This window comes from Lycium barbarum, chromosome 7 (assembly GCF_019175385.1).
Source record: "Lycium barbarum isolate Lr01 chromosome 7, ASM1917538v2, whole genome shotgun sequence".
NCBI lineage: Eukaryota > Viridiplantae > Streptophyta > Magnoliopsida > Solanales > Solanaceae > Lycium > Lycium barbarum.
Window position 1 is genome coordinate 14,909,349 of NC_083343.1, and position 9,944 is coordinate 14,919,292.

The following is a 9,944-nucleotide window of genomic DNA, read 5'->3' on the forward strand; positions in this document are numbered from 1 at the left end:
CTAATCGTGCTTCTTTCTCCGTCGTCAAAGTGACGGTTATCTTGCAATTAGTACATTCTATTAAAAGTTTGTACGTTTCATTTTCATAAGAAAGCTCACGTAGTAGTTTACTTTAGTAGATTTACATGTAGCCTATTATTTCCTTCTGTTTGCTTTCCCAGTAATTTATTTAGTAATCACCATAATAACTACTGTATTAATGTTTCCAAAGTACTCTTCCATGCCACTACCCTAAATATTCAATATTTAAGGGCATTCAGAAATTAATCCAATGAGCAACCTAGACACCAATGATATACACCCAAAGAAGGTAAACAAAAAGCCGCTAGCAAGTGAAGGAAAATTATGCAAATGTGAATATGATTTAGAACAGCGCTAGAGATCATTTATGATCAAGAAAGAAACAACCGATCTTCGTGGTTTTTGACCTGTATTATGTAAGTAGAAAGATCTGCAATAGAGGAAATTATATGCTTTATTTCATTTTAACTTGTATTATATGCTTTGTCACTCTCTAACAAACAATTCTACGGTAAATATTTCTCATTTTCGAACTATTTCCGACATCGAGCATTTCGAACTTCAGGTATTAGAGAGAAAGGGCCTTGTTCAAGACAGACATTTTTACTTAATATTTGAGGAGGAGAATCATTCTCAAATTCTGGAGAAATCTCCGCCCGAGAACATACGAAATGAGCTAGGCTTAACCCTTTCTTAAAGACAAGCTGAAGCCCTGTTGGCGATCCACGTCATACTTTTCAACGAAATCTTCTTGAAGGGAACCTTCACTTTTATATAAAAGACTAGGCTGCAATAGAGGAAAATATATGCTTTATTTCATTTTAACTTGTATTATGCTTTGTCGCTCTCTAACAATCTATGTAGGACGGGAGTAGACATATAACCACCACACGAGCTCACCAAATAGTACCATATGCTTTATCTTTTACGTTTCAATTTGCGGTGTGTGTTTAATTTTTATTTTATTTTGTGTTTTTAAGTTCAAAAGTATAACCTCTGTGGTAACGTTTTATGGCCGAATTAAACGGTCCTAATGCAGGCGATGGACACCAGATAGGACCAAAAAAAAAAAGTTGATCTCTCTAACTTTTGAATTGTAATATAATTGAAGTATTTTATTCACCTTTATTTGTATATCTTTATTAATTTATTTTTATAAAGAGCCATTAATATAAAAAGAAAATCAAGTAATTTATGATTAGCTACTAATTACAACATTGTTCATTGTATTTAGTGTCAATCTACGGTAATTAAATGCTCAGTTTACTTGAGATTCTCATATCAACTTTTTCTTAGACAATTTTATGATTTTATTGTTTATTTGGTGCATGTAAATTCAGTGGCAGATAAATTCATTTGTTTGTAGCTTTAGTTTTAATCTTACAGTTTTTTTGTGGGTAATGATGTAAGGATTTTAATTGAAATTGCATTTTGAAAATTTTGTTGCAAGGGTGATATCAGGATCACGACTTTAACCCGGATATTTCTATTTTACACTGCTTATTGGAATATTTATGATCAAGTGTGACATTAATGTTTAAATATATGATTAATGTTTTACTTATAGCCGCGCGACGTACAAATACACTAGCTGGTCTTATGATAAACAGAGATGCTATTCTTTTTGTCATTTTTCCTTATTATTTTCATCCAACTTAGCTTATGTTAAAAAATTAAAAAATCACTATTAAAAATCAGTTATTTTCTCCAATCCTTAGGGGTCGTTTGGTTGGAAACAAGTTATCCCGGGATTAGTTATTCCACCATCCCACAGGGATAAAATAACACTACAATCTCGGGATTAGTTATACCATCATTTTATCTCAACCAAACGTGGGATAAATTCATGTCAAATATAATCTTGAAATTATTTATCCTTATCCCTTATACAAAACAAGCCCTTAGAGATCTCAGCTCTCCGAGACTAAGGTATGTGTTGAAGGTTTTCATTATATATTTATACTTAAAACTCTCTTACGTAATTATTGTCTCTTTTTATGGATTAATTTTACTAATGTAAGTAGCATTTACATTTAAAGTTATGGCTATACTGGAAAAAGATTAATCAAATATTACTATCTGCTTAAGAAAGATATACAAAATATAGAAAATACTCTTAACAATCACCTAACTATAGTAAATTCTTTGTTTTATTTACCAGTAATTACAAATTTTCATCAGTTTGGTCTCTAAGGCTGCCGCAACTTTCGTTTCAAGTATAGATTATTGTAACTTTGATGTTTTTAAAATCTTATACTGATATTTATGGTCGTTAATGTCTATGCTTTTACTTCAAGATGATAGTTCTCCTTAAAACTTTAATGGAACTTCATTCGTGTGGTTGTTGTTGCTGTCCCCTTTTTGTTTGAAGTACTGATAATAATTTTTGATATTATGATATTAGAAAAAAATAGTTTGCAAATTTAATGAGATTTTCACGACCGCGCGAAGCGCGGGAAAATTCACTAGTAGTGGTAATAATGAGGAAAGAAAAAAAATTGAGTCCCTAATTTTCTGAAGTTTTTGTAAACATAAAAGAAGGAAGAAGTTTAAAAGATTGAGAAAATAGATAAATTAGGAAGGGTATATGAAATTATTGAATTAGAACCATGAATTGAGCTTCAAGCTCATCCATGGAGAATTGACATTTTGGAGGGAAAAACAGTTAAAGGAGAAGAGAGGAGAATTTTCATTAAATTGAATTAATCATTGCAAGATAGTGGAGTATTTGTAGTTGTAACTAACATGCCAGCTGTATCCAGCTGGCCATCAACCACACGTGAACATCTAACAAACTAACTCGACTAACTACTCTTCACTTCAATACACTGCGCGATATACATGTGATATACACTAATATACGCTACACTCGATATACACTAATATATGCTCCAATATACATCATATTTCAACACTCCCCTTCAAGCTGGTGGGTGAAACACATTAAGAACTCCCAGCTTGGATGATAAAAAATGATGTTGAGCAACTTCTAGTCCCTTTGTGAGCAAACTTGCAAGTTGTAGCCTTGTATTGAGATATGTAGGTTGAATCAGTCCACTCTTGTATTTTTCTCTAACAAAGTGGCAATCTATCTCTATATGCTTGTTTCTTTCATGGAATATGGGATTAGCAGCTATTTGGATAGCTGTTTTGCTATGACAAGATACTTTAATTGGTAGGATCACTGAAACTTGTAAGTCATTAAGCAGTCCAAGTAACCAAACAACTTCTGAAATTGCTGAGGCCATAGACCTGTATTCTGCTGTTGCTGAGCTTTTACTAAATGTATGTTTCTTCTTAGACTTCCATGAGATTAAAGACTTACCAAACTGAATTGCAAATCCTGTAATTGACCTCCTAGTATTAGGACATGAAGCCCAGTCTGAATCACAAAAAACGAATATTTATGTGATAGAATTTCTGCTTAATACCACACCTAGTCCAGGTGACTTCTTCACATATCTAACCACCCTTAGTGTTGCACCCCCAATATGACCTTTTTGGAAGTTTCATGAACTGACCTAGCACTTGCACGCCAAAGTATATGTCTGGTCTTGTGATGGTCAAGTAGATTAACTTTCCAACCAACTTTTGATAGCTTCCTGCATCTTCCAAAATTGGATCATCTGTTGTCTTTACTACTTTATCATACTCCACAAAAGTCAATTTGAGATTGGCTTCTAATGGTGTGGAAGATGGTTTAGAACCACTTAGTCCTAAGTCAGCAATCAACTCAAGAGCATACTTGCTTTGATTGAGTAAAATTCCATTTTTGGATCTGAGAACTTTTATGCCAAGAAAATACTTCAGAATTGCCAAGTCCTTTACGTTAAACTGACTAATGTTCATCTGGCATAATAGTCATTTTCTCATCTACTGCATCATGATGTTGAAGCAAAGAAGGCATCTGCATGCTAGCATCATGAAGCACAAATTCATTTGTAGGAATGTCATTTGTTGTCTCAGTCTCATCTGCAACTGGAGCAACAATATCTGGTGATTCTTCATTAGTGACCTCAGTATATAAATCTCCATGTTGTCCTGGTGTAGTATCATTCTCCGTGGATGAGACATCAGTGGATTAAATGATGAGAGTGGACTCATCACTATGATTTTCATGCTGCATATCTATTTGTGGACTAGATGTGATATCAAGCTCCTCTGAACTATCAAGAACTGAATGCAAAAACATGTCCTCAACCTGTAAATTGTCAACATCATGTCTGAAAAGAAAAATTGACTCTAAAGGTCACATCCCTACTAATGAACAATACTTTTGACACCAGATCATAAAGTCTATAACCCTTCTAAGTTTCTGAGTACCCAACTAGAACAACTTTGATATTTTGCCAAATAACAGCTCATAAGGACTTTTACCACCTAGAACAAGTCAAGGAAACTTGTTGATTAAATATATGACAGTCCTCACGCAATCTTCCCAAAAACAAATAGGTATTGCACTTTGAAACCTCAAAGCTCTAGCTACTTCAAGTATGTGTTTTTGCTTCCTTTCCACAGCACCATTTTGCTGTGGTGTGTAAGGAAAACTACTTTGATGAATAGTACCATGCGAAGCCAACAGATTAGTACATTTAGAATTGAAGAATTCTGAACCATTATCTGATCCTAACACTTTAACAATACTATCAAATTGATTCTTTATTAAGCACAAGAAATCTTGCAGTACAACAAACACTTCATATTTAGATTGTATCAAACAGATCCAAGTGTATCTACTAAAATCAACTACTATAGTAATAAAAAACTGTTTTTTTTATTATAGGTAAAATTCTTATAAGGTCCCCATAGATCTAGATGAACCAATTGGAAACAAGCATCTGTTTTACTGTCACTAACAGGAAACTTCAACCTGTGATTTGTTGCTAGAGGACATACTTCACAAAACTTGTGAACACTATCATCTACATTGAAATTGAGAGATGAAATATGATTCATGGCTCCTACAGAAGCACGACCCAATCTCATGTTCCAAACGTGTCTATTTGTATTATTTGTAACTAGAGAACTGCTTGTTGTTGGAACTTTTATTGGATTAGAACCTGCAAAATGTGAAATCCATCTCTTTCTCTACCAATCTCTATTACCTTGCCATTGAAGAGGCCCTGAAACACACAAAAATCAGGCAAAAAAAAATACTGCACAACATAGTTCCTTAGTTAGTTTTGACTCTGACAACAAATTGAATTTGAATTATGGCACATGTAGCACATTCTTAACCGTGTGACCACCTAAAATAGTAGCATACCCTGCATGTGCTATATGTGATTTGTCACCATTTGGAATTTGCACTTTGCTACTTTGTTGTGTTCCTAGACTTCTAAGTGCAGTTAAAAGCTCTTTGCAAGGTGTAATGTGGTTTGATGCTCCAGAATCTACTATCCATTTATATGCTATAGCATTGGATAATATAGAGGATATACCTTTCATATTAGCAACATAGTTTGTAGGAGCAGACTCATCTAGTTTGTTCAACACTTCCTGGTATTGTTGTGGTGTAAACAGGCCTCCATCTTTGTGATGTGATCCACTTGATTCTCCAATATCTCCACTGTAGTTGAGTTAGAAAAAGGCTTCATCTAAGAAGAACTTTGTCCAGTCTTCTTTTTTTCTTTTGAAGTCAGCAGGGTATCCAACTAGCCTGTAACAATCTTTAGTTCTATAACCGTTGTAACCACACTCTCCACAAGCTGGCCCTTGAACTAGTTTTTTGTATATATATCCTTGTGTGTTGTCTGCTAGCATAGTAAATGGTTCTCTATGCACATCAACTACTCCTATAGATCTTTGACTCTCCTCTTATGCAGTAACTGCATATGCTTCATTTACTGTGACACTAGAGCCTTTTGCAAGCAAGTTACTGCATAGGTCTCATTCAATCCCATTAAAAACTGTATCAACCTTTGTGACTTAAGGTGATCTGTGTATTGCTTAGACTCAGTACAACAAGATGGTAATGGAACCATTACATCTAATTCATCCCATAAAACCTTCATCTTAGTATAGTAACTAGTAATTGTATCATTACCTTGCTTCAAATTGACAATTTCTGAGCAGAGATGATAGATCCTTGTAAGATTTGACCTACAAATCTCTCCTGAAACTCTTCCCAGACCTGCTTAGCACTAGTAGAATACATGATACTAGGTATCAATTCACTCAAAACCGTACTTCCTATCCATGATAACACAATTGCATCACATTTCTCCCACAGTTCTTCCAGTTCTCCCTTATACTTGTTCTTCATACAAGTGCCATTTATGAATCCTAATTTACCTTTTCCTCTTAATGCTAACTTCATTAATCTACTCCACAATGTGTAGTTTTCAAGACCTGTGAGTTTAGTTGGAATTAACACAATTCCTGGCATATCAGACGATTGCAAATATAATGGATGACGATGATGATCAACAGTGACTGCTACTGCTTCTGTCATGATTTTGCTTAATTCGAGCTTTCAATTATCTCTCCAATGGAGTTTTTGTTTGCGCATATATCAATCTAAGGATCTCTGCTCTGATACCATATGAAATTATTGAATTAGAACCATGAATTGAGCTTCAAGCTCATCCATGGAGAATTGACATTTTGGAGGGAAAAACAGTTAGAGGAGGAGACAAGAGAATTTTCATTGAATTGAATTAATCATTACAAGAGAGTGGAGCATTTGTAGTTGTAACTAACATGTCGGCTGGTCATAAACCACATGTGATCATCTAACAAACTAACTAACTCGACTAACTACTCTTCACTTCAATACACTTCGCGATATACGTGTGATATACACTGATTTACGCTACACTCGATATACACTAATATATGCTCCAATATACATCATATTTCAACAGGCTAGTTATAGAAATGTGTCACATCATATATATATATATATATATATATATATATATATATATATATATATATATATATATATATATATAGGATGAATTAAGTTTCGATAGAAGTGGAGCAAATGTTACATGCTCACAATAACGTTCCTTCATGACTTTTTATGATGAACTAGATAGGGGAGAATGTAACATTTCATTTGTCGTTGGAAGAAAAAAACTTAAGAACATTTAACATAATTTAAGAGACTTAAATGAGTGATTTTTGATTTTTTTTACATAGAACATAAATAGAAAAATAGGAAAAATGCCAAAAAAAGGAGAAAAAAGATAAATAATATTTTAGGTCATAAAAAGATGCCACATCACCTTGTTAATGTCTAGCTTTATATTATATATAGATTATGAATATGAAATATTATTTTAATAACCTAGTTAAAATGATAACTAATTTACTATTACACTAATTAAACTAAATTGATCGATAGTATAAAAATGTTTTTACACTGTTAATATGTATAATTTTAATCCACGATCATATGCATCCGACAAGAAATTTTTCTAACATATTTTTTCTTTGTCCTAATTTCTGTGGCATACTTTCCTTTTTATTCTATCAAAAAAAAAAAGTCATACATCTTCATCTTGAAATAATTTGACTTAAACTTTTTATTTTTACCTTTAATGAGATGATTTATAACCAAACAAATATATATAGCTTGTTTTAGACCACAAGTTTAAAAAGTTTTACTCCCTCCGTTTCAATTTATATGAACTCATTTGACTAGGCACGACATTTAAGAAAGAAGGAAGACTTTTGAAACTTGTGGTTCAAAATAAACCTTGAAAATTTGTGTGGCTGTAAATCATTCATAAAGTGAATTTGTTTTCAAATTAGAAAAGAGGTCATTCATTTTGACACGGACTAAAAAAGAAATAGGTTCAAACAAATTGAAACAGAGGGAGTACTTTTTTTCTTAGTACTTCATATCTAGTCAAGCACTGCCACATAAATTGAACAGAAGGAATAACTACTCCCTCTTTCCCAAAAAGATTGGTACTTTTTCGTTTTTCGAGAGCCAAACTTCTTAATTTTGACCGTGTTTTTTAACATAGAATCTTTAATTTTTTTCGAAATACAATTTACATATGCAGAAACTACATAAAAAGTACTATAAGTCACCATAATTAATAATTTAAAATATTTAAAAGACATGAAAAAATTACGGTAAAAAAACAACTCGTTTGACTATCGAAAAGCGAAAAGTGTCAATCTTTTTGGGACGGAGGGAGTAGTAATTATTTAGTCTTTCAAGCTTCGGTCAAAGAATATATATATAACATTCCCTCTCCTACTATATTGGACAATCGAGCAGTGTTTTTAAGCAGCAATATCTATAAAAACAGGTTTATTTCGGATCTGAATTTGTTAAAATGGATAAATGTTAGTTCAGAAATGACAAACCCCCCTAGTTACCAATAAAATCAACTTACAAACACAAAATTTGTTAGAGAAAGCATTGGTAATTCAATGTAAGATTGCTATAGCAACACAGAAAATAAAAGTTAGGAGTAATATATAGTCCCACCTAACTTGAGCCTTGAGATTTAACTGTCATTTTTAAAAACCGCCCTAATTCACTTTGTGAGGGTCGGAAACTGCCATAAATTGACCCCAAAAAACCCACACAATAAGTGGGTTTTGGTAGTGATGAAACGCAAAAGATAAAAAATATTTTCGGGTTAAACTAGCTCAAATGTACTCTTATATGATGTGATATAATTCGCTTTGTGTTAAACACAATCGTACATTTTTGACAAACAGATTTACACCATTAAGTGTATTCCTACATGTTTTATGCATTCTTTTTCATGTCAGCTACTAGTATAATTTGTTTGCACCAAATTTCCCCCTCAAATTAAATTTTATATGACCCCGAACTTCATACGGGCAAGTTCCTTGGAACAGACTCAGTTAATTTTCACCTTCCAAGGACTTGGCTAGAGAAGCCAAAAGATCCTATTAACTGGATAAGTGGCAGGTCGTCCCAAGTTTCAGGTTTAAATATGATAAAGCTAACTTTTGTTTTGTAAATTAATTGTATAGGTAATTTGTAGTTCGAGTTACACTCTTGTTATGTTATGTAGAAACTATGTATACTGTATAAGGCAAGGGTCTAACACCGCCCCTCTTTTATTGTAAGTAGAGGCGGAGCTAGAATTTTGAATCTATATGATCTAGATTTTTAAAACGAAAGTTACAAAGTTCTTGATAAATTATTTATACATATTAAGTAGATTATTAACATAAATACAGAATATGCGCTAAAGTTACTGAGTTCTGCCGAACTAGTAATCGGTATTCTAACTCCAGCCCTATTTGTAAGCTTTCACTGATGAAATACACCCTCACCCGAATAACGTGTGTGTCTTTGGGGAAAAAGACCACCTCATGAGCTTAATTATCTGGATATTAATTGTGTGACATTCACATCATTTGAGTATTTGTGTCCATCGACGCCCAAAGGCAAACTTCTTTTTTTCTTGCATGCACGTCTCTAAGTTCCAGGCATAGGCAGTAAACCAAGCACCACGTACTCCATCACTCTTCTATCTTCATACTCACCTCGTCGACCATTGTCTTTAATACCAGTTGGTGGACTAAGTCAGCCCAAAAACGCTCTCAACATAGTATAATAATATTCATTTTAACCGCACGGTTTTTCTCTCTGCTTCTTCTCCGAAGACATAACCTTGGTCGAACTTCATTACATCCCTGTGTTTTGTTGGGATCGAAATAATCAGTGCGTCATGCGGAAGCTAATCATTGCAAACCTTGAACAACAATAAATCAGACGACAAAGAAGATATACTAAAAAGACATACTCCCTCCGTTTCAATTTATATGAACCCATTTGACTGGGCACGACATTTAAGAAAAAGGGAAGACTTTTGAAACTTGTGGTTCAAAATAAGCCTTGAAAATTTGTGGTTGTAAATTATTCATAAAGTGAATTTGTTTCCAAATTAGGAAAGAGGTCATTCATTTTGGCACGGACT